We start from the raw sequence: 23,737 nt of genomic DNA on the forward strand, positions 1-23,737 counted from the left end.
GTCCAAAAGTATCCTTAAGTAGGAGCTTTCTTCATATTTGGAAGACTCTCTGTTCCCCAAATCCAACATATAAGGCCAAACACACATAAATATTCTTACCTGAAGGTACTTGTGCATATTTGAATAAGTTGTGGGTGATCATTCTTGTATGCTTTTGGATAGGAAAGTGACTGATAATCCATCAATATTCCAGCTGATGAATATGTCCATAGAAGCTTTCACATCAGGCAACTTGGTTGTTAAGGAGGAAATAAAGTTTAATGCCCTGTTTTTCATGATACATTATGTTTGAAAAATCAACAAATAAATATATACTTATGATTTGAAAATAAAAATAAAAAGCATCAACACTTTTAGATTCCAGTTGTACCGAGAAAGGTATAATAGCACTGGTTGGAGCAAGATCCCCTTGTTCACAACATCTTTATATACAAATAATCTTATAAAGGCATTTAGTGCTTTAAGTGCAGCGGACCACACACTAGAAATAAAGAATGTTAATGTAAACATCATAACTTCACTAAAAAGGTTATCCTTATAAAATGGTAAATAATGAATTTCAATAATGAACTACAAACTATTTCATAAGTACAAGGTTTAGATAACAGTAACAAAAGAAGTCATATGCTTTCAATATATAATGGCAAAGATTATAGGGAAATGAGTACAAGTAACAAAACATGACTTACCTCAATTTCAATATACAATATCACTAAAGTTTTATACATTTTAGCCCATTAAACAACCGAATTTTGTTTCAAATTAAGACAGTCCATTGGGTTAACTTTGACTTATATGTTCAAGTTGGAAGAAGGAGCTGATGTGAACAAGGGGATCTTTATTTTTTTACCAAGGTGTTTTTATTTTTTAATCAAGTCATTTCCTTGCTATAGATGTCATATTTTTTAATTATTAATTTATTTATTATTACAGCGTGTGTACGCCATGGGTGATGTGTACCCGGAGTCGGCAAAACTGCCCAAGGGTGACTACAGTTTGCAATTGTTGTTCATTGAGAGAAAATTGGACAAGGTAGTAATAAATTTGACTAATTTCTATTGTTTCTTCATACAAAACTTAAGATCTTTTTATTATATTTTATTATTGTGGCAGGAGGCAGTGCAATTGAGCTTTTATACACAACCAGATGGTCCAGTGACACGATATGAGTTACCATATGTGGTTACTTTGGGGAGGGACCAGCCCATCTATTTTTCCATCCCGACCAGCTCGTTTCTTTTTCACCTGCACTCACAACCAAATGTTGTCAGGTGCTGTTGTGAAATTACATAAGTGTAAATCCCAGACGTGGAACAGATGCTATAAATGCAAGTGAATGTACTGAACTGAACCTCTGATATGATGCCTAGAATTCTTGCTGAAGAGCTTCGTATTTGGTCATCATCGTTCTAGATCAACTCATTTGAGTGATCAAAAACACGTGTCTTAACGGGACCACTAACACTCTTTCCAGCATGCTTGACAACACCTTTTAGGGCGACCAATATTGCCTCACGAACCCCACCGTCTGATGCATGTAGGTTAGATAGAAGACCCCTAACTAGGGGATCAACTCTTGTGCTTAATGCACTAAGCTTACCAAGTGCAAGAGCAGCACTTGAACGAACACTCCTGCAAATTGACGAGAATGCCCTTGTAAGTCGAATAATCAACAAAAGACAGTAGTATAAAACAAGTCTTACCTTGGGTTGTCCTGCAAGAATTTGACAAAGGTGGTTTGTGGCTGTAGGAGAAAAGGTTTAAGTGCCATCCCACCTTTTGCTATTATGATGGTCAAAGTTGACAAAATAGCACTTTTCACTTGCCATGGGAATCGATCGCCTATAATTCGGATCAGAGGTCTGGAATCATCATAAAATAGACAACACAAGTCGAGCAAAAAAACTAAAAACGAAAAATAGAATTAAAATAAAAGACTCTTATGCATAAATGGTAGGATCTTGATATGTGTCTAGCCTAGCTAACAGTTCCGTAAACATAAACATGAACACAGAAAAGAACAAAATTCACAGGTGACAATTCTACAAAATTGAAAATAATTTTGACTCTAATGATCAAACAACTCCTAAATAATAAATAAATAAATAAATAAATAAAAATAAATAAAATAAAACTAAAAAAATGATATTACAAAATTTAATTTGGAAAAACTAGAACATCTTGTTCTAAATGAAAAAATGAAGGCTGATAAACACCTTGTAATACACAAAATTTAATTTGGAAAAACTAAGATGTCAGTTCCTTATATGTAAGTTAGAAACACTGGATTCATGTAAGTTACCAAATCTTGAACTGAAGTGTTAAGGAAATCATCCTTGATTTTCTTTCTGTAATAGATAGGGGATGTAGTTCTTGAAAGTCCTGCATATTGGAAAGGAAGAATGTCACAAACAACTTCGGTATAGATATAAGAGTTCTGATAGTTGGGTAAATTGTACATCATAAAAGAAGAAATATAAATCAATGAATTATGTTACTAATGTAATATCATCTAAATAGAACACATAAACAGGCTATGATCCGATTACTTGCATTCTACACTGAGGTTTATGGGTTTCCATTTCAAAACCATTAGTTAAGAGAGAAGTCATGCTTAGATCTTGATGAATTAGTTAAGAGAGAAGTCATTGTGTAAGGATTCCAAGAGCATCTAACATCGATTCATCAAGCTCTGCAAATTCAGAAAATATAATGAGGAAAAATTCATCAAGAAGCATGTAACAAGATGACAAAAACCATGTTACCCTTGATTCCAACAACCAATTTAAACAATGGTAAAAAATAACAAGGGCAAATAGGTCAAAAATAAACAGCCCTTTATGAATCGATATAAGTGATAAAAATATATAAAAAGCAGCACCCAAACTTCATGTAAAAGAAATGTTACTTCTAAAAAGAGCCAAACCAACCAAATGTTACGAGGGCCAGGTAGTCATCACTAACATTTTCTTTTAAGATGTCTGAAAAAACAAAAGTAATCCTTTTAAGTAAGAGAGGATGTCAATTGTAAGTTGTCGTACTTGATTTAAAATAGCCGTACTTGAATGCAATGGTGATCCGTATTAGAATGGATGGATTTTCAAATGACAAACAATCTCTGTACTTGATTCAAATTAGCCGTATTTGATTAAGTTTTTAGCCGTATTAGATTTCAAACTCACATTTTCTAGTACGGGATGCCTAGTAACCGTATTCTATCCCTATATTAGATTAGCATTTTTCCAGTAGTGATATTACAGTTTCTTGGAGTTTTTTTAATATAAAAATCTGATTGTTTTGTAGCTAAGGAATCAAAAACACCATAATCAATCACTTTTACCCAAATGCTGAGAAGTCAAAACTGATTTAATGTTACGAACAGTTGCAAAAGCACGATTAAATCTATAATTGTCTTACCCAGGTGTAAGAAGTCGGAGGGGTGACTCAGCGGACCGGTGTCACCCTTCTTCGCATCATCATCACACCATGAGCAGGCCTAAAATACCAAAAAAAAAATACTAAATTAGCAGACTAAGAAAAAATAACCTCAACAAATGTTGTACCTGGGATTCAAAAACACAAACCTAATGTTTCGTTCTTTAATCTTGTGGTATAATGGGGCTTCATTGGTGGCGGTGGTGAACCAGAGAGAAGACGAGGGGTGGTGGGTGCCTAGGTTGTTGTTGAACAGTAGGGGGTAGAGAGAGAGATAGAGAGACAGAGAGAGAGAGAGAGAGACTTGTAGTTGGTCATGTATTACCTGCATCAAATTGAAATTAAGGGAATGTTGATTTTATAAGATGACTTTGAAATCACAATATGTATATGGATGTCCACAAATTTGTTGCTAAAACCTGGAGAATCGACCTAGGTTTTCCTTGACTTGTTTTCGAAAATCCATTTGTTGTGGTTAATGGAAGAGAGAGAGAGAGAGAGAGAGAGAGAGAGAGAGAGAGAGAGAGATTTGTTATAGATAGGGCGGAGGTGGTGAATGAGATGTTTGGTGATACTGATAAGAAGGAGATCGAGTAGAGATCCGATGAACGAGATGTTTGATGATACTGAAGATGAAGATGAAGGACCTAGGGCTTTTTCTTGCTAAGTAGAAGAGGCGGGGGGATTAATTTTGGGATTCAATAGGCAGGGGTAATTTTCGTAGATTTCATTTCCCGCCTAAAACGTGTGTTTCACTTAAAATTATAAAGCGACACATTCACATGACGCACATTTTATGAAAGGTTCCCTCCGCATTTCTTTTTTTTTTTTCTTTTCTGACACTAATTTTAGGGCGCGCAAAAATACGTGCCCTCTATCCTTCAAATTTTGCAAAACTGACATTATCTTTTAGGGCACTTACAAATGCGCGTCGTCTATCAGCGAGTGTCATTGTTTGTGCGTCATTAAAGGGTTATTTTCTTGTAGTGAGACAAGGTTTGAAAACTCAAACCTTGAGTGAATGCTTAAGATCAATGTCTTCTTTCTAATAAATGTAATATATTCAACAAATGATCAAGTCATAAATGAAGAATGAGAATAAAGATCAATGTAATGTTAATAAATGAAGAAAAAGAAGAATGTTTGAAAGAGAATTGAAATAACTTAATAAATGCCAAGAATGAGTGAATGATCAGTCTTTTGACTTTGCATTGAAATTTTGTGGTCCGATTCTGGTCCTGGTTTATCAGAGGCGGAAGAGGCGTGGAATCGGGACACTTGACAACAATTGGTTGGAACTCAGGAATTAAGGATACAAAGTGTTCTGTGGTCTCATGAAGAGGTGACAAGGGAGAAACAAGGGTATTTGAATGTTTGGTGTTCGGAACCTCTCCCATGAATGTCAAAATTTGCAATTCCTTCAAGGGACAAGCAATTGGTTTTGGAAACTCGCTTTCGAGACCAAGTGCTTTAGACCATGGATGACGAAAATTATAAGTCATCCGTTCGTTCGCTTCAAGCATGTCTATAGAATTATGCAACGCATCTATCTTAGCATTGAGGTGTTTGTTATCAGAAATCAAGACATTTCTTTCAGAATAGGTGATTTCACATTTGTCTTTTAAAATGATACATTCATCTTTTGACATTACAAGCTCACATTCTGAAGACTCGATTTTCAATTTTGTATTCTCAATACGTAATCTAAGATGATTTAATTCACACTCTTTCTTCTCACTGGCTTCTATGACAGACTCATAGGCTTTATAGATGGTGTTCATCTCTGTTTGGATTTGGGTTAGATAAGGTTCACAGAGAGACAAATCAAAATTATTATCAGTAATCATATATTTTACCTGCTGAGCGATGCTTCGACCAGGTGGATCGTTGGTGGCCATGTAGTAGTAGTGAGGTTCAACATCATCTTCTTCATCTTCTGACCCAAATGACCAATATCCTTCATCACATTTAACAGTTTGTCTTGCCATAAAGAACATATTTCTTCCAGTTACCATATCATCATCATCTCCAGATGACCAACATCATTCAAGATCCCTTGATACCGTTGTTACAAAGGCTTTTTCACTTTCATCCATCTCTTGAGTTGTTTTGACGTAGTAAGCAGAATCCTTAATCTTTGGCTTTTGCGGAGAATCATCCAAAAAATCTTTAGCAAAGTGGTCTGCATGTAGACACTTATGACACACAATTTTTGGTTTGTCGGATTTAGGATTCTGAGAAGGTTCCGGAGTAGAGTTTGGTTTAGTGATGTTTGGTTTGTATGCAGGAGGATTCTCTGAAGTTGGTTGAGGTTCTGGAGTTGAATATGGTTGAGGATTGTTTTAATGAGGAGCATGGAATCGGTTTTGGTATGATTTGTAAGAGGGATTGAAAGGACATTTGTATTTCATGGAGAGTAGAGAAAATTCCTGTTGGAAACGGAGTTCAGAGTCCATGGTTTCAGAATCATCAACAGGATAGTTTTGTGTGGGTAAGATGGGTGCGGAGGGTTGAACAGATGGAACACTGGGTTTTAAAGGGTCCGAAGTAGACGAGTGCGGAATGGTTGGTTCGAAAGAACTAACAAGAGCAAGAGGGCCTCCGGAGAGTTCCCTTATGGTTTGAGCAACATGAGACTCATGTCCTTGAAGTTCATCAAGAAGTTGATAGAGCTTTAACTTTTTCAAAGAACCATTACTTTAGATACAAGATTTCACATATCCCCATCCTTTGTCGAGACTGTTTATGAATTTGAGATTGTATTCTAAAGGAGTTCGGACAATCCCATGAGCAGTCATGTTATTGATCACGATTTGGTAACGGTTGGAGGCTGAGGCCACTAATTCACCAAGATTGGTAGTGAAGGTATCGAAGTCATTGACCACTGAGGTAAGACGCTTGTCTTTCATATTTTCCGAACCTTCAATCAGGTCCTGAAGAGTGTCCCAAATCTATTTAGCTGATTTGCACAACTTGATGTGCTGAAAGAGTGAAGGAGGAACACCAAACACCATTGCTGAGAAAGCAACTTGATTAGCATGCAACTTCTCAATATCATTTACAGTTAGAGGAGCTGGACGAGCTTCATCTTGACCCATAAGTTGAGCAGCAACATCTCTCACAACTGTTCTTACAGGAACATGAGGACCTTCTTTAACGGATCTCCAAAATTTCTTCACCTTTCTCATTGGCTAGTAAAATTCTTTCCATTCTAACTTTCCAGTTATCATATTATTCCACAACTAGCAATGGGGCACGTGTAGGGCCACCCACACTATTTCGATTTGCATTTAAATCATTTGTTGAGGATTAGAAGCAGCCATTGAAGTTAGGATATCTTCAAGAAAAAGTGGTATATAGAAGAACTTTTATCCTTAACACAGAAATGGTTGAAATACCAAGGTAATTTAAAACCAACTATAATTTGATCTTATGGATTCAAATGACAACCACTCAAGCTCTGATACCAATTGAGAGAACAAATAGATATGATACGCAGGGACAAGGATTGAAAACTCAAACCTGGAGTGAATGCTGAGGATCAATGTCTTCTTGCTAATAAATGTTCTAGTCAAGCCTGGATAGACCAGTCAAGTCTGAGTTAATATATTCAACAAATGATCCAGTCATAAATGAAGAATGAGAATAAAGATCAATTTAATGTTAATAAATGAAGAACAAGAAGAATGTTTGAAAGAGAGTTGAAATAACTTAATAAATGCCAAGAGTGAGTAAATGATCCGTCTTTTGACTTTGCATTGAAAGCTCCTTTAAATAGGAGTGAGTGAAACATTGTACAAACCAATAAACATACCTAGGACCGGATAAAAGGAATAATTCTTACATGTTGATTATCCAATTTGACTAACAAACTATGTCCTATGAAATGTCTAATCATGCAAAAAGACAAAAGTAATTAATACATAAAGAGACAAAAACAAACGAATCCAGAACAACATACATATCGGACATAATATCCATTATGAAATGTCTTCACTACTAAACTCCTCATCTTCTTCTCTTCAGGTTTGGGCAGATTCCGAACTACTCTCCACTTCGAAACTCATGCTGACTTCGGAACTATCACTTGGACTTAGGATTGCTAGAGGTTCACTTTCAGGTTCCAACAGCATCACCACAAACTCATAGTGCTCATAACGAGTTCTAAAGGCCGTCTTCTGGATATCCTCCTCGCAAACTCTCATTTGATGATACCTAGATCTCAAATCAATCTTGGACAACCAAGACACCACCTACAACTGATCGGATACATCATCGATCCTCGGTAGTGGATAACGGTTCTTGACCGTTAGCATGTTCAACTCCTGGTAATCGATGCACATCCAGTATGAACCATCCTTTTTCTAGACAAAAAGGATCGGCGCTCCCCACGGTGAGCTACTCGGTCTGATAAAATCCTTCCCTAGCAGCTCCTGGAGCTGTGAGGATAAATCATGCATCTCAGGCGACGCAAGGCGATAAGGTGCCTTGGCAATAGGCGCCGCACTCAGAACCAAATCGATCTGGAACTCCACCTGCCTCTCGGGAGGCACACCCGGAAACTCCTCGGGTAAAACGTTCGGAAACTCATACAATATCAAAACCTCGAAGATAGAACTCGGCCTCTCAGTGGCAAGTCGTGTATCCATCACGCACGCTTAAATGCTTATACATCCCTGCTGCAGACTCTGCCTCGCCCTGGCGGCGGAACATAAATCTGATCCAGATCTGGTCCCCTCGCTATACACAGTAAGTACTCCCCCAGTAGGGTCTCATATGGTCACCAACTGACGCTCACAGTCAAGCACCGCTCCAAACCGGCTCAACCAATCGATGCCCACTATGACACAAACATCACCCATCACTATCAGCACCAGATCTATAGGGAACTCAATACCAAAAATCTAATATACATCCCCAAAACATGTAGGTGGCAAAAAACCGCATCCTTGTCCGCAATAGAAACCCTCAAAGGTCGACTCAACGCCTCGCGTTCAACACTAATGTGTCGACTAAAAGAAAAGGACACAAAGGATCGACTCGCACCCGAGTCAAATAACACCAAAGCAGCCACATAACTCACAAGAAAATTACCTATATACAACACATAATAATCATAAATAAATCTCAAAATAACAGGCATAAAGAATAATACGTACCAGCCACGACATTCGGTGTTGCGTGGACCTCCTCCGCTGTCAGGTGGAATGCTCTCCCATTAGCTCTTGGGGTGTCGGCCTTCACCGGCCGACTATTAGTAGTATACAACGCAGCGGGAGCGGAAGCCTGGATTGATCTCTGAGTAAGCTAAGGACACTCGGCCTTTTAGTGGCCCAACTGGTTGCAATGCAAACAGAGTGAGAATTCCTTGTGGCAGTCCTTCGCCATATGTCCCTCCTTGCCACATTTGTAGCAAATCCTTGCTCGACAAGACCCCTCATGGCTCTTGCCGTACTTGCCACAAGTGCGGCCCTTCTGGCCTCTTGCTCTCGCATCAGCGGTCTTAGCCCGCTTCATTGCAGGCTGCGACTGCCCTGGTCTCCGGTCTCTCCCCTGAGACTCCTCCTCCACCCTAGCCTGTAACTCTAACTCACTCTCCATCCGCCTGGCATTGGTCTGAAGCTCATCCAATGTCTGGAACGAACTTCTGTATATCCCTCATTAGTATGCTCAGATATTGGCTCACACATACCTGCTCAGTAGACACATGCTCAGGACAAAATAGTGCGCTCTCATGGAACATCCTCGTGATCTTGGTCACAATTTCTATCTTCTGCTTGAGAGACAGAAACTATTGGGCTAACCGTTCCCTCCCCACCTAGGGAACATACTCATCTCAGAACAACTGTGTAAACCTCTCCCATGTCACTGCAACATGATCTACAGGAGTAAAGCTGCCAGTCATGAACTTCCACCAATCCTTCGCTCCCAAGCGAAGCTGGTTCAGTGCGAACCGAACCCTCAGGTGCACCGGACATGAACACGTATAGAAACACCCCTCAATGTCAGAGATCCATCTCATAGCAGCAATCAGATCTTGGGTCCCATCAAACTCTGGTGGCTTTGTGTTGCTGAACTCTTGTAGCAACAACGAGTCACCTCCCTGTGCCCTAGCAGCAGCAACGGTTGTAGCAGCCTCCGTAACAGCAGGATAGTTTCCATTGAACGTCTCAATCAACGTGGTCTTAATAAACCCAAACATATCCGGTATAGCCTCTCTGATAGATGTGGCCACCTCCTCATGAATAATCCTATGGATCTCCTCGTCACTGGTCCCACTACTCCCGAGGTTGTGGCATGTTCCCACCATAATGTTTATGAAACACAACATGAAAAATCGTCAGAGACTCGCTCGAGCTTACTCACACTCGATTTCCCATTCCTACATGCTCCATAGTATCCTAAGGATTCTTACTTGGGTCGCATACAAATCTAGTGCTTTCGGTAGTACGGGCCCAATACTACCTTCCACACCAACTTGTAGTCACCCTAAATCCTCCTCCTAGGATCGTAATTCACAAGTACTCTATCTCCCACGAGTATCAAACTACTCTCTCAATATGCTCCTCCTATGAACATATAGGTATCTCTCTTAGATTATCCCTCGTCTCAAACTCTTTCTAAGAGATTTCTGCTAGATACTCCTACTCAGCCTATACTTAGGGCAAATAACAGATATCAACATCTCCTAGGCTAAGGCATCACAGATCAGACAACTTTAGCCCTAAAATATGAAATACCTAGCCTATCCTCTAGCATGCATCCCTAATATCTCATAATATAAACAAATAAGGGTATTTTGGGAAATCACCGTTCGGGCTCTGGCTGATTGTACACACTGCTCCATCTCCTTTTTCTCTTAAAAACTCTTACTTGTTTTTTTTAAAATCATTTCTCTTTGAAATTTTTTCACAAATCCTCAATTTGAGTTCAGACACACCCGAAGGTACATCCGAATCCCTCAAACCAAGGCTTTGATACCAACTTGTAACACCGTAAATTTTCAAGCAAATTGTTTTCATTTTAAAATCACATAATTCTCATCACGATATTTCACAAAAATCCAAAGTGTCAAATTATCAAAATTACAAAACCATAATTGTTTGAATAAAATCCAGGATCCTCAAAAACATAACTCCATCCCGTGTGTACAATCAAGTTGACGCCTTCCTGCGATCCCGAGAAGTACCTGAAACACATATCACATAACACGGTAAGCACGAAGCTTAGTGAGTTCCCCAAAATACCACACACATCTCATTAGCCTCTCATGGCTATATCTCAATGAAGACCCTCCGGTCCAACAACTCGGGTTGGACCCTCCGATCCTAACTCAATAAAACTCAGAATAATACACATCATAAATCACAAAGACAAAATGCAGGATATCACAATACTCAATCATAGCATACAAGACCCTCCGATCACACAGGTTACCACTCATGGTATGTATAGTGAGAAGACTCACCTCGTAAGTAAGCAAATAAACCTCGTATGCCTCGAACGGTCTAATCCTCGCGAACATGTCATAATCATCTCTAATTAACACTTATAACCACAACTCTATATAAATTAAGCTAACCCCTCTCTCTAACTCTTGGAATGGGTAAAAGACCATTTTACCCCTCCGTGGTCTCCTTAATCCCTGTCTTGACCAACCCTAAAAGTCAACAGAATTCAACACTCGAGTCAATAATCCATATTGACTCAACTCGTCGAGTGCATCTATGCGACTCGTCGAGTTCCCTTGTTTTTTCAGAAATATCGTGAAAGTCCCACTCAACTCGTCGAGTTGTCTCATGAGCTCGTCGAGTCACAACGTGTCCAGACTCATCGCGGAAAACCCTAACCGACTCGACGAGTCCCTTCAGCCCCCTTTTTTCATTTAGACGATTTTAGGCAAAAATGGTGTCTCATACTCTGGATCTAGCCTTCCAAGGCTCACTTATCACATAAAGCTGCAAGCTTTACATTCATGCATGACATCTATGGCTCAAAATGCCAAAACAAGCTCCATAAGAGGTCTCATGCATGGAAACTTGTCCAAAGCTTGATAAAGCTTGGATCTTTGGGCTCATGGGACCTCAATATGTCCAGATCTGGAGTCTCGACTCCATGAAAAGCTCATAGCACACTAGAACTCAAAGAAGGTTGGGAAAAAGGCCCTAAACTCCCTAAAAACGAGATCTAACTAAACAATGAGCAAGATAGTGACTTTTTACCTTCAAATAGAAGCTAAGAATGAGTGAACACCTGATCCAGAAGTTCCTTCTCGTCTAAGGTCTCTTGCTCTTAAACTCTCCTCCAAGAATGTACTAAAACCCACAATATTAGCCTCTCTTTCTCTCACACAAGGTTACAACCCGATTAGGGTTTCTCACAGTGTAGTAGGGTGACAAGGGTGGCGAAAATGCGGGCTTAAGGTCCTTTAAATAGGATACAAACCCAGAAAATTAGGGTTTCCTCACACAACTCCTACTCGTCGAGTCAGGGTCCTCTGACACGTCGAGTAGACTCTAAAAATCTAACGGCCATAATAGTCTCTACTCGGCGAGTTGGTGCTCCCCAACTCGTTGAGTTGCCCCGGTCAAAATGAATAAAATAATTGAATGCCATACCTGGGAGTCGGGATGTTACAACAGGAGTTCCAACTCTGATATATGAAACTCCTAAACAGCTTAATGGATAAAGTGTGACATCCCTATTTTCATGACTAATTAAAACTTTTTATTGATTCTTATTTAATTTAGAGTATTGTTTCATTGCAGAATTTGTTCCCAAAACATTTGTAATCTGATATAATATCAATATCAAATCATTTCCGAAGAAATGGTTTTCATTAATATTTAAAACTTGGGATGTTATAATTGATACAAAACATAAGCATAAACTTGTCTTTACAAGCCTTACAACATCTTATTATCCAAATGGCCTACATTTCTTTGAATCTCTCATCGGATCCAAACATCACTATTCGTGTATCTTCGTACCGCTACCTGTGATAAAAAGAAACCGAGTGGGTCAGGTTGTGAGAATATTGAGTACATAGGTTTTTCAACCCACAATAATATAATTATTTTGTTTTAGCTGTATACTTTGCATCCAACAATTAACCCGATTACTCATCCACATTATCTTTTATATTCATTTCAAGGGACCTATCCTAAGGAGCATCACATGCCATAGTTAGACAATATCGCTCTCAGGATTCCGTAGCAATAAGGCAATCATGGAGTGAAAATAGAGTACATCACATGAATGGGTAGTTCATCACTTACATGTTGCGAACCTTCTAGTGTTCTATTGGATTGTCAAGAATAGTCCATGGTCATCATCTATACTTTATTAGATGACTACATCGCAACATCGCCTGTAAAATCATAACCTCTGGTATTTGTTTTTTATCACTCATCACCCATCGCTACCCAATATATTATAAGTATGAATATATATATATATATATATATATATATATATATATATATATATATATATATATATATATATATATATATATATATATATATATGGTTAACAAAAAAATCATCTCATATCGTTTCATCTAACACAAAACATCTTAGGCACAGATAATAATCACATATAAAAATTAATAATCTAAATACTTCATATCAATGTGTAAGATGAAAGTAATTGTGCATTCACTTATTAAAATAATGACTTTTGATTTAGGTAGCGTTTCGCCTAACGTTTTAGTTTTTCCTTTAATATGACCTAGGTACGAATATCAGTAAATCTTAGTCTTGTATTCTTGTGACTAATGTTAGTCTAGATTCTTTAATATTTCCAACGTATACTGATCTATAGTTGATAAGGAGCAAACATGTAAGGTCATATCGGAGGTAGGGTCTGTTTGGTATACATAGTATACTGTTTGGAAATCCCACTTTAAACACGTCACTAAATCTAGTATAGACATCACCTCCGCAAGTAGATCAATCAAAATTATGACATGGAATCTCTAATAAATCTTATTTATAGATTCATAATAACTATCATGAATACAAATATAAGTTACACTTGAAACATAATAAGTGTAGCTTAACTTACATAGGCTTCTGACAAAAGTCCGGATAGTTCGCAAGCTAAACTTCAACCCGGATACTTTTATCTCTTTGACGACTCAAGGCTCCACTAAAAACTTCTAAAATTTAGGGGAAAATTGAGCTAAATTTCTAGAGAAATGCAGAGAGAGATTGTTGAAGGTGTGAGGAAGTGAGGAGTTATGTGCACACACTCATGCTATGTTGTTCCTCCATGTTGTTGCCACGTGTCACCTTTCCTGTGGTCCACGTTTCCCTTCTAGAAGTTACACGCACCGTTCGTGTGTACCACGCATACGAGATTTAATTTTATTCTAAAAATTGTATCTTTCTCATACAAAGTCCGTTTTCGACGTTCTTTATATTCACATGTAGCTATCCACGAGTACTACAACTTTCATTTAGAATCTGTCGGCTAATTCTCAATTTATTTTTGAAGTTATATTTTTAATAGGCTTAGATTGCTGAAGTCTATATAAAAATCATAACTCTTTCATACGAATTTCGTTCTAGACTGTCTTTATATCGTCAGAATTCTATTCATGAGATCTTCAATTCTAGTTTAGGTTGTTTCGGCTAACACTTTCAGCTAACACTCAACCGATTTGAATTTCGATTTCTGTGTTGACATAGTTGCACCAAAACATTGAAAATCATAATTTCATCATATGAAGTCAGATTTAGGCGTTCTCTATATGCATACTCTCGATTTCACGATTACTGTGACTTTCATTTAGATTACTTTGACTAATAAGCAACCAATCATCGATTCGTATTTTACGACGTACTTTGTCATATGGGGATGAACGCGAAGCTTCAAGGGGTCGTAACTTCTTCGAACGAAATCGGATTCAAGCGTTCCTTATATCATCGAGATAGTCATTACGACTACTTCAACTTTAGCTAAGATTATTTATTGTATCTTAAATGTTTAGCCTGAATTTGGGGGTGTTACATAAAGTTTCCAACGTTATCCATTTTAATGGTTGAATCAACCATAAACTCAAACCCTATGTTCAAAACCCCATCAAAGAGCCAAATCTAAGTGTATGACTTAACCAAGAACACATGGATGCTCATTACTACCAAGGGCATGATCCATAAGCAAAGAAACTAAAAATGCAACCACAAGGTCCTAGTGTTCCCCAAATTGCAAGAATACATGAACAAGGAACTATAAATGACCATCAAACCAACCAACACTTAGTTCAAAGAATAAAAATGCATAAAGATGAGAACATGAAACACACAAAAGGTCTACAAGATGATTGTTTTGTTGGAACACCAATGAATCTCACATCAACGCCTTGCTTTAAGTTTCTTCCTCTTGGATCTTTACAAAAGAGAGTACAAAACACACACACACACACACACACAAGGTCAAGATGGAGGCTAGGGTTAGGAGGAAAATATTCTATGGGGTGGAGGCTAATGAATTAGTCGAAACCCCAAGGAAGTATGCATTAAATAAGACAAGTTGCCGAGACTTCTAGGGTTTTGGCCCATCAGGCCCAATGGCTAAGATGGTTAAAGTGATTACATTAGCCAAATTTTTGTTCTTTATTGTTAATGAAATTTAATTTATGACTAAATTCTAAGTTGACTCAAAACTTTAGAATTTTTGTGTAGATTTGTCAAAAATAAAAGAATAAATGGTCGAGAAAAAATAAATAATAATCTGTTTCTTTAAATTTATAAAAAAAAATCTACCCTAATAAATGAAAATGTTATTGCCACTTGTCATTCTCTCATTTATTTGGCCACATGTCATTTTGTCATAATTTTAAAATATATTTATTTTCCACTTGTCAATTACTTCATTATTCATTTCCACTATATCATTAATTTAGTTTCCATAAATTAAACCTACTATAATAATTAATAATTTTTAAATTTCAAATTTCAAATTTGAAATTTCAATTTCGATTTCAAATAAATTTACACTTTAAACATTTGTATTTAACATTTTATTATAATAAATCGTTTAGTATACGGGTCTAACAATTAAACACATAATTTTAATTAATTTATTTTTTGCATGTTTTTTTTTCATAATTCATTTATTTCATATTTCAAATTCAAATAAACTCTTCATTTAATCGCTCCTTTTTAACATTATGTTTTAATTAACCTGTATAATATACGGGTTTCAGAAATAGTTTGAATAATAAAAAATAATAAAATTACTTTCTATTTATCACGTTCTTACATTATGAAACTACAACTTGCTTTCTACTTGAGCGTCGACCCATACAGTCCAATTTAGGTTGGGTCATGAAAATGGAAAGTTGAGAGTACGTAACATATCTTGATAATAAATTAATTTAGAATAATGGTCACAATCGCAACATAATGTGGTTATTTAGTCTTTGTAGATCGTCCAAGTTCCAACTGTTTTTAACAAAGCATATAAATTATTATAATTTCAACTGCTTCTCGATATGGAAGCTTCGATTAGATTGGTGATGTAATAAACTAATTATATTTATTAATCGTAAAATGCGACACTTAGATAAGTACACATAAAGTAAACTAAACACAAAATATCAATATAAGTTTGTTGTATTCCCATCGGGAAATAAATTTTATTTTAGTTGGCCTACATTATTTTTTATATGTTCTGTTGATTATAGGGATAATGACTTAAAAAGTTAATGTATTTTTCGATTTTTATATATTTGGTCATTGAGGTTTTTTTTTTTTTTTTTCCGTTCATATTTACCTCTTTAACTTGTTAAATTGTACACATTCAGTCCTTATGATCGGTTACTTCAGGTTAGCCGGGAAAAATGACTTAATAGGGTAATATATTTTTCATTTTGTACACGTTTAGTCTTTAATATTTTTGTACATATTTAGTCCTTAACATTTTTTTGTTTCAAATAAGTCATTTTTTTATACTTAGTCAGTACTTATGAATGATTTCTTTAGGTTTTTCTCATAACATCTTACGTGAGACAATCATTGACGAGTTGTTTGAGGTTGTTGATGTTTATATCCAACATGATTTCAACTGCTTGGTTGCGTAGGTCTTGTGGTTTGGCTTAGGTCTTCTATTCTGAATGTCGTAACTTCTTCATACGATATCAGATTTTAACGATCTTTATATCCACGTGTTCATTTTTTCATTAAGATTATTCCTGCTAAATCGTAATATATTTTTACTTACGCTTTTATAAAAAAACGTCCATACATGCATTCATAAAAAGCGTATGGACAGGGGCAGATGCAGGAATACATAGTAGATGTTGCCGAGATGAAATATGTGTTGCTGATACATGAAAAATAGTTATAAACAAAAAAATAATCGAAAATTTTCCACTGCCGACAGAAAAAACAGGTGTTGCCGGTGGAACACCGGGACCATGTTAAATCTGCCTATGCATATGGATATAAAAATCGTAAGTAAAAATATATTATTTTTTAATGAGACTAATCTAAATAAAAGTTATAGTAGACTAAAATACGAACACATGGATTATAAAGATCATTCGCATGGATATAAAGATCGTTAAGATCTAAGATCGTATGAAGCAGTTATGACGTTCAGAACACATGAACTAAGCAACCACGTAGTCGAGATCACGATGGACATAAGCATCAAAATGCCCAAAACACTTTATTAACGAATTTCTCACGTAAGATTTCGTGAGAAAAAACTAAAAAAATTATTTATAAGTTTTTAATGAGTACAAAAACAAAAATGACTTATTTTGCACAAAAAAAAATATTAAGGACTAAATGTGTACAAAAATATTAAGGACTAAATGTGTACAAAGTGAGAAATATATTACCATATTAATTCATTTTCATCGGCTAACCTGGAGTAGCTAGTCATAAGGACTGAATGAGTACAATTTAACAAGTTGAAGGGGTAAATGTGGACGAAAAAATAACTCAGTGACTAAATGTGTACAAATCGAAAAACACATTACCCTTTTAAGTCATTATCCCTTAATTATACCACTTATACGTTAGAAACTGAAAAGCGTTAGATCAAAATATCATTGGAGTGATAACCATGTTAGTAATTTTTTTTTATTGATAATAGTGCCATGTTATTATTGAAAAAAGAAATTATAAGGTTCTTAATGAAAAGCATAAAGACTATAAAACAGAAAGTGGAGAATAGATACTAGCTAAGACAAAAGCCTAATGGACTAAAGCATAAAGGGCCCGTAAACATGTGGCCTAATAACATATAGGCTAACACCCCCCCCCCCCCCCTCAAACTCACAATGCCACAACAATAAGCATTGAAAGTTTGCCACACAAGAACCGAAACCGAGATGCCGATAGAGCCTTCATAAAAATATACGTAAGCTGTAATCTTGATAAAACAAATGGAAGCGATATGGTTCCGAGCTGTAAATGATGACGGGTGAAGTGACAATCAATCTCAATGTGCTTCATCCGCTCATGGAAAACATAATTCTTTGGAATTTGTATCGCACTTTTGTTATCACAATGCAAGGGAGTAGGTGAAGAAATGTGAACTCCCATATCCGCACACAACCATCCTAACTAGATAATCTCACATGTATTCACAACCATAGTATGATACTCAGCCTCCGTGGAAGATCTAGAGACGTCTTGTTTCTTGCTCTTCCATGAAATGAGAGACTCTCCAAGAAAACATAAAATCCAATGGTGGATTTACGATCATGTCCATCGCCATCCCAATCAACATCACTATATGCATGTAACTCAAGATAAGACATCAAGGAAAACAAGATGGTCTGAAGCTGAGTGCCACGAATATATGTCAGAATACGAGTACAACACCCCAGTGGACAGAGGTAGGAGTAGTAACAAGCTGACTGATAACATGAACAACATGAGCAATATCCAAACGAGTAACTGTGATATAAACCAAACTTCCCACAACAGTGCGATAAAGATTAAGATCATACCAAGGAACACCATCAGTAGGAGAGTATTGTGTATTGGTTTCAAGAGGAGTATCAACGATCCGATTGTTAGAGAGGCCCGTCCGTGTAAACAAATTTGATATATATTTAGTCTGAGAAAGAAGATACTCTTTCTTAGACTGAGCAACCTTAATACCCAAGATATAACGCAACAAGCCCAAATCCTTCATAGCAAATTGATGAGCTAGATCATGCTTCAAAGACTCAATACCACTATGGTCATCACCAACAATAATCATGTCATCCACATATAAGGACAAAAGAATCTGTCCTGCACTCGAGCATCTAAAAAACAAAGCAGAATCATGATTACTCTGGACAAATCCAAGAGAGGTAATCACTGTGGAGAATTTCTCAAACCAAGCACGAGTTTCTTGAGACCATACAAAGCTTTGCGAAGCCGACAAACCTCACCCGTCTGGAACCAAATTTCTTAGGGAGGAGACATATAAACCTCTTCATGGAGGTCACAATTCAAAAAGGCATTCTTGACATCCATTGGAAAGATCTTCCATTGTCGAATGGATGCAAGTGCAATCATAGTACGAACTATCGTCATCTTTGCAATTGGGGCAAAGGTCTCTTCATACTCAAAATCCTACTATTTTGAATACCCTTTTGCTACAAGTATGGCCTTGTACCGCTCAACAAGCCCATCAATTTTTGTTTTTATCTTGTACACCCAAAAATAACCAATCATATGTTTCCCAGGAGGAAGGGAAACCAAATCCCATGTATAAGTCTAATGAAGAGCAGTGAGTTCCTCAGCTATAGCATTCTGTCAAAGAGGATCTAATACAACTTCTATATATGATTCAGGTTTAGACAGAAAATGGATGTTTGCTATAAATAAATAAAATGGTCCTGAGTATGTAGAGTAAGCAAGATCTGGAAGCTTGGTGGACTTGATTGGACGAGTAGACCACCCGAGGGGTGGTGGTGGAGGTGGATCTTCAATTTCAACAGTCGAAGGAGCAGGAGGAGTCAAGAAACTCTCTAAAGAGGTGGGTGTGTCATGAGCTGAAGGATCAGGTGGCATAGATGGGTCTCGAGCCTCTATCTCCTCACCGGAAGGATCAATATGCAAAAGTTCCGACTTCATTACATTTTAGGTTGTAGCGGGAATTGAATAAAAAGGAATACGTTCCAAAAAAGTGTCATGTCGGGAAACATATAACTTCTGACTCACAGAATCATAGAAACTGTATCCTTTCTGTCCAACACATACCCCAAAAATACACAAATAGCAGATTTCAGCCCTAACATGCTCCTCTCAACATGTGGATGAAGAACAAAACAAGTACATCCAAAAACTTGTAAGGCAGAGTAGTCTAGTAGGTGACCATATAGCTTCTCAAAAGGAGAGATTCCTAAATTAATGAAGTATAGATACAATTAATCACATAAACATTAGTTAAGGATGCTTCCCCCCAAAAGGCACTAAGAACCTGCGCAGACAGGAGAAATGAGCAGGTTGTCTCAACAATATGATGGTGTTTTCGTTCCGCCACACCGTTTTGCTGAGGTGTGTCAGTACATGATGATTGGTGTATGGTACCATTTGAAGCAATTAACTGAGTAAAATAATTAGTGGTATATTCACCCCCCTAAGTCACACCTAAAGCACTTGATCACAACTGAATGTTGAGTTTTGACAAGAGATCTAAAATTGTTGTAAATGCCAAGGAAATTATATCTGCATTTCATAAGATAAACCCAGGTACGTTGAGTATAACCATCTATAAAAGATACATAATATGTTGACCTACCCTTTCCAAGGAATTCAGGACCCCACACATCAGAATGAATAATATAAAAAGGAGCAGTAGAATAAGACATACTTTTGCTGAAAGGTAAACCACTATAATCAGAAATATCACAAGTGTTCAAATGATCCAACACACCACTAGATGCTAGAAAACTCAAACGTGATACAAACACATGTCCTAAACGGGAATGCCAAAGATAAAACTCAGACGACAAATGACTCAAACTAAAAGAAGACAAATCAATGTTTGAGGCAACAACAACAAATACTTTGAGAACCTCTAATACATACGGTTCCCTCACAATAAAGTTGATCCCAATCTCCTTCTGGGTGTGTTGATCCTGTATAACAATGACAGAATCAAAGAACACCCAATCACCAGACTTACACAACTAACTGAAGCAAGATTCAAAGTATGTTTGGGAATGTAATAAACATCAAGGAGAGTGATATGAGAAATAGAGACAAACCCAACACCCTCGACTAGCATAGATGTATCACTAGCAGACATAGCAGAGATAGATGACACATGTGACATGGAAGTAAATGATGAAAAATGAGGAGTCATGTGATGGGTTGCACCAGAATCTAAAATCCAAAAATATGAGGGAATACCTGAGGTGTCAAATGAAGTAGGACTAGAATGAGACATCGACATAGTAGTGGGATTAGAGGCCAAATACTATCTAAAACTCTAAAAAAAATTAGGATCCAATGCAGATGGTGGCATGTTTCCAACAGATTCCGTGTCAACTGGTGGTGTAGCAGCAACATCAAACTGTGGAGGACGAGGTGTCCATGGAGGAGTACTAGAGGAACATGGATGGAACTTCTGTTGACTAGACGTATTCTATTGTCCTGACTGAGGTTGACCAAATGTACTCTTGTTAACTAACAATGGACACTGAGCTTTCCAATGATTTTTCTGTTTGTAGAATGCACACTCATCTTAAGCAACCCTTGGAGTTTGTCGAGACTGATTAGAGGAAAAAGCAAGCACAATAGGAGTGGAAGTAGGAATGGAGTTTGCTTTAAACCCTTTATCCACATGAGACTTGATACAAGTCTTTTCATCAGTCAACTCATGAATAACAAAGTCCACTGAGGGAATGGGGAGAAATGAAGAATCATTCCACATAGACCTTGAAAATCAGAACGCAAGGTCATCAAAAATTGGACCAAACGTTTTTCTTCCCTTCTAGCAATATAAGGCTCAAAATCTTTTAACTCCTTAGATTCGGTAAGAGCAAATTAATCCCACAAATTAGACATAGCAGCATAGAAATCTTGAGTACTCTCGTCATTTTGTTGAATGGCACGAATATCATATTCTAACTAATAGTGTTCAACAAAGTTGGATTGAGTATACAGTCCCTCTAACTAATTCCAAAATTCCTTTGTTGTTCCATATTTAGTCAACTACATACCAATAGGTTATGTGATAGAATTGTTAGTCCAAGTAATGACCATGCAGTTATCAGTCTCCCAAGCATCAACCAACAAATCGAAATTCTCAGCTTGAGGCACTGAGGGTTTGAGTTTAGTCCTAGTGACATAGCCCCACATTTTCTTCCCACGAAGAAAGTTGTAACATTCGAAAAATTCTTGAAAATTTTAAACTTTTTAAATAACCACAAAACCATCATTTATTACAAGTTGTCTTCAAAATAAGTTTCACGTCAGAGTTTTCCAAGAAATCATAACACAAAACACGAGGAGGTGCACGCTCAAGCGTTTGCTTTCTCGTGATCATCTGAGGTACCTGAAACATAATCAAAATTGAAACCCCAAAGCTTAGTGAGTCTTCCCCAAAATACCACCACAATACATAATCATAACTACCACAAAATAACATGCATACAGAACCTTCAACATCTCTAGACTGCCACACCAGGCCTTTAGCCTGTCTGGACCGTTGTCCAGGCCATCGACCTGACTAGTCCCCCTCGTAGGTCTTCAGTCTATTCGGGCCGCCCTGGGTCTGTTGGCCTTCAGCACAAAGCAGGAGCGCCTCAATCCAACCACACACATGTCGACATATACATAACTCATAAACACATAATCAATCAATAGAGGAGCAAAAATCATACAGATCAATAAGCATAGCATCATCCTATCTACCAGGATTCAAATATAATAGATCACTACAGTACTCAATCATACGATAATCAGGATAACAATCCAATGGGCTGACATTGGCGCCTTCGACCCATAAGTACAGCGAGGAAAACTCACCTCACAAGTAGTGCAGAACTGATAAAGTTTGACTCCGAATCTCAGCTGTCGACTCAAGGCCTACAACCATCATGACTAACCCATCAAAATCTCGAAATACCCAAAATGCTCTCAAAAGTGCAACTTGGTCAACCATGGTCAAAGTCAAAGTCAACGATCCTGGTCAACAGTCCATGTTGACCCAACTCGTCCAGTGTACCTCTTGAACTCATCGAGTTCTACAATACTCAGAAAGTCGGGGAAAACCCTAGCCAACTCGCTGAGTTATCTGGACAACTCGGCAAGTTTCCCCCAGCTTAACACATAAAATTGATTCTTTGATTCCAGGGACCCTAAGGCTCAGATCTAAACTCAAAATATGTCTAAAAGGATAAAGTTTCCAACTTTATCATTTGGGCTACCCCAAAAGCTCAAGAACCCTTCCACAAAACTTAAAAACTCAAAGACTTGACTATTAAGCACAAAATCCTTGAGATCTGGAACCCAACTTTCCATAAGAGATTTAAGCCTCAAAAAAATGTCCCAAAGGTTGGTGCTTTATAGACATGCATGTCCAAAGCATGTCTTGAACCCAACATGGGTCATAAGGGGAAAATATGACCCAAACTCCATGCATGGCATCAAAGCTTGTCAAAGGACCAGATCTAACCCACTATAAGACCAACTTGACATGGAGATTCATAAAGTTGCAAACTTTATGAAGTCCATCCATTGCAACATCCAAGAATAAGGAGAAAAAGGGACCAAACTCAAGATCTAGCTACATAGATAGATAAAAATAGATCTTGAATACTTATAACGGTCCAAAAGAGTGACAAACTAAAGATGAGAGCTTAGCTTGCTAGATCCTTGCCTCCTTCTATAAATTTTCTCCTTCTTTTGCTCCAAAATGCCACACTAACTCACAATATGAGATGGAATGAAGATTAGGTTTCACAATAGGGGTGAGCATATTAACCGAAAAACCAAACCATAAACCAAATTAACCAGTATAACCGAATCATTTTAACCGAACCATTACTGAAAGATATGGTGCGGTTTCTAATTTCGATTAACCAAATACATATGGTTCAGTTATGGTTTTCATCTAAAACCGAACCAATATTAACCGAACCAAACCAATAATATTAATAAATATTTTTAATATAATATATTATTAAATATAATGTATGTAATTATTTTAGAAATTGAAAATTTAAAGAGTAATTATTTGGAATTAGATAAGATAAGCAATCTTCTATGCATAAAATTATATATACACAATCATTCATTTTTTATAACAATTGACTTGACATTCATCGATTTTT

At 37.1% G+C, this 23,737-nt stretch overlaps 2 long non-coding RNA genes across 2 annotated transcripts; one reads left to right on the top strand and one right to left on the bottom strand.

Moving 5' to 3' along the window:
• The first annotated feature begins 823 nt into the window (after positions 1-823).
• On the top strand, positions 824-1,399 carry LOC128132083 (uncharacterized). The gene is made up of 2 exons (XR_008230009.1): positions 824-1,032; positions 1,114-1,399. It is a non-coding gene; the product is annotated as an uncharacterized LOC128132083 (long non-coding RNA).
• On the bottom strand, positions 858-2,067 carry LOC128132084 (uncharacterized). The gene is made up of 2 exons (XR_008230010.1): positions 1,353-2,067; positions 858-1,245 (listed from the first exon to the last, which is right to left on the bottom strand). It is a non-coding gene; the product is annotated as an uncharacterized LOC128132084 (long non-coding RNA).
• Between the last annotated feature and the right edge of the window lie 21,670 nt (positions 2,068-23,737).

The sequence above is a fragment of the Lactuca sativa genome, chromosome 2 (genome assembly GCF_002870075.4).
Source record: "Lactuca sativa cultivar Salinas chromosome 2, Lsat_Salinas_v11, whole genome shotgun sequence".
Lineage (NCBI taxonomy): Eukaryota > Viridiplantae > Streptophyta > Magnoliopsida > Asterales > Asteraceae > Lactuca > Lactuca sativa.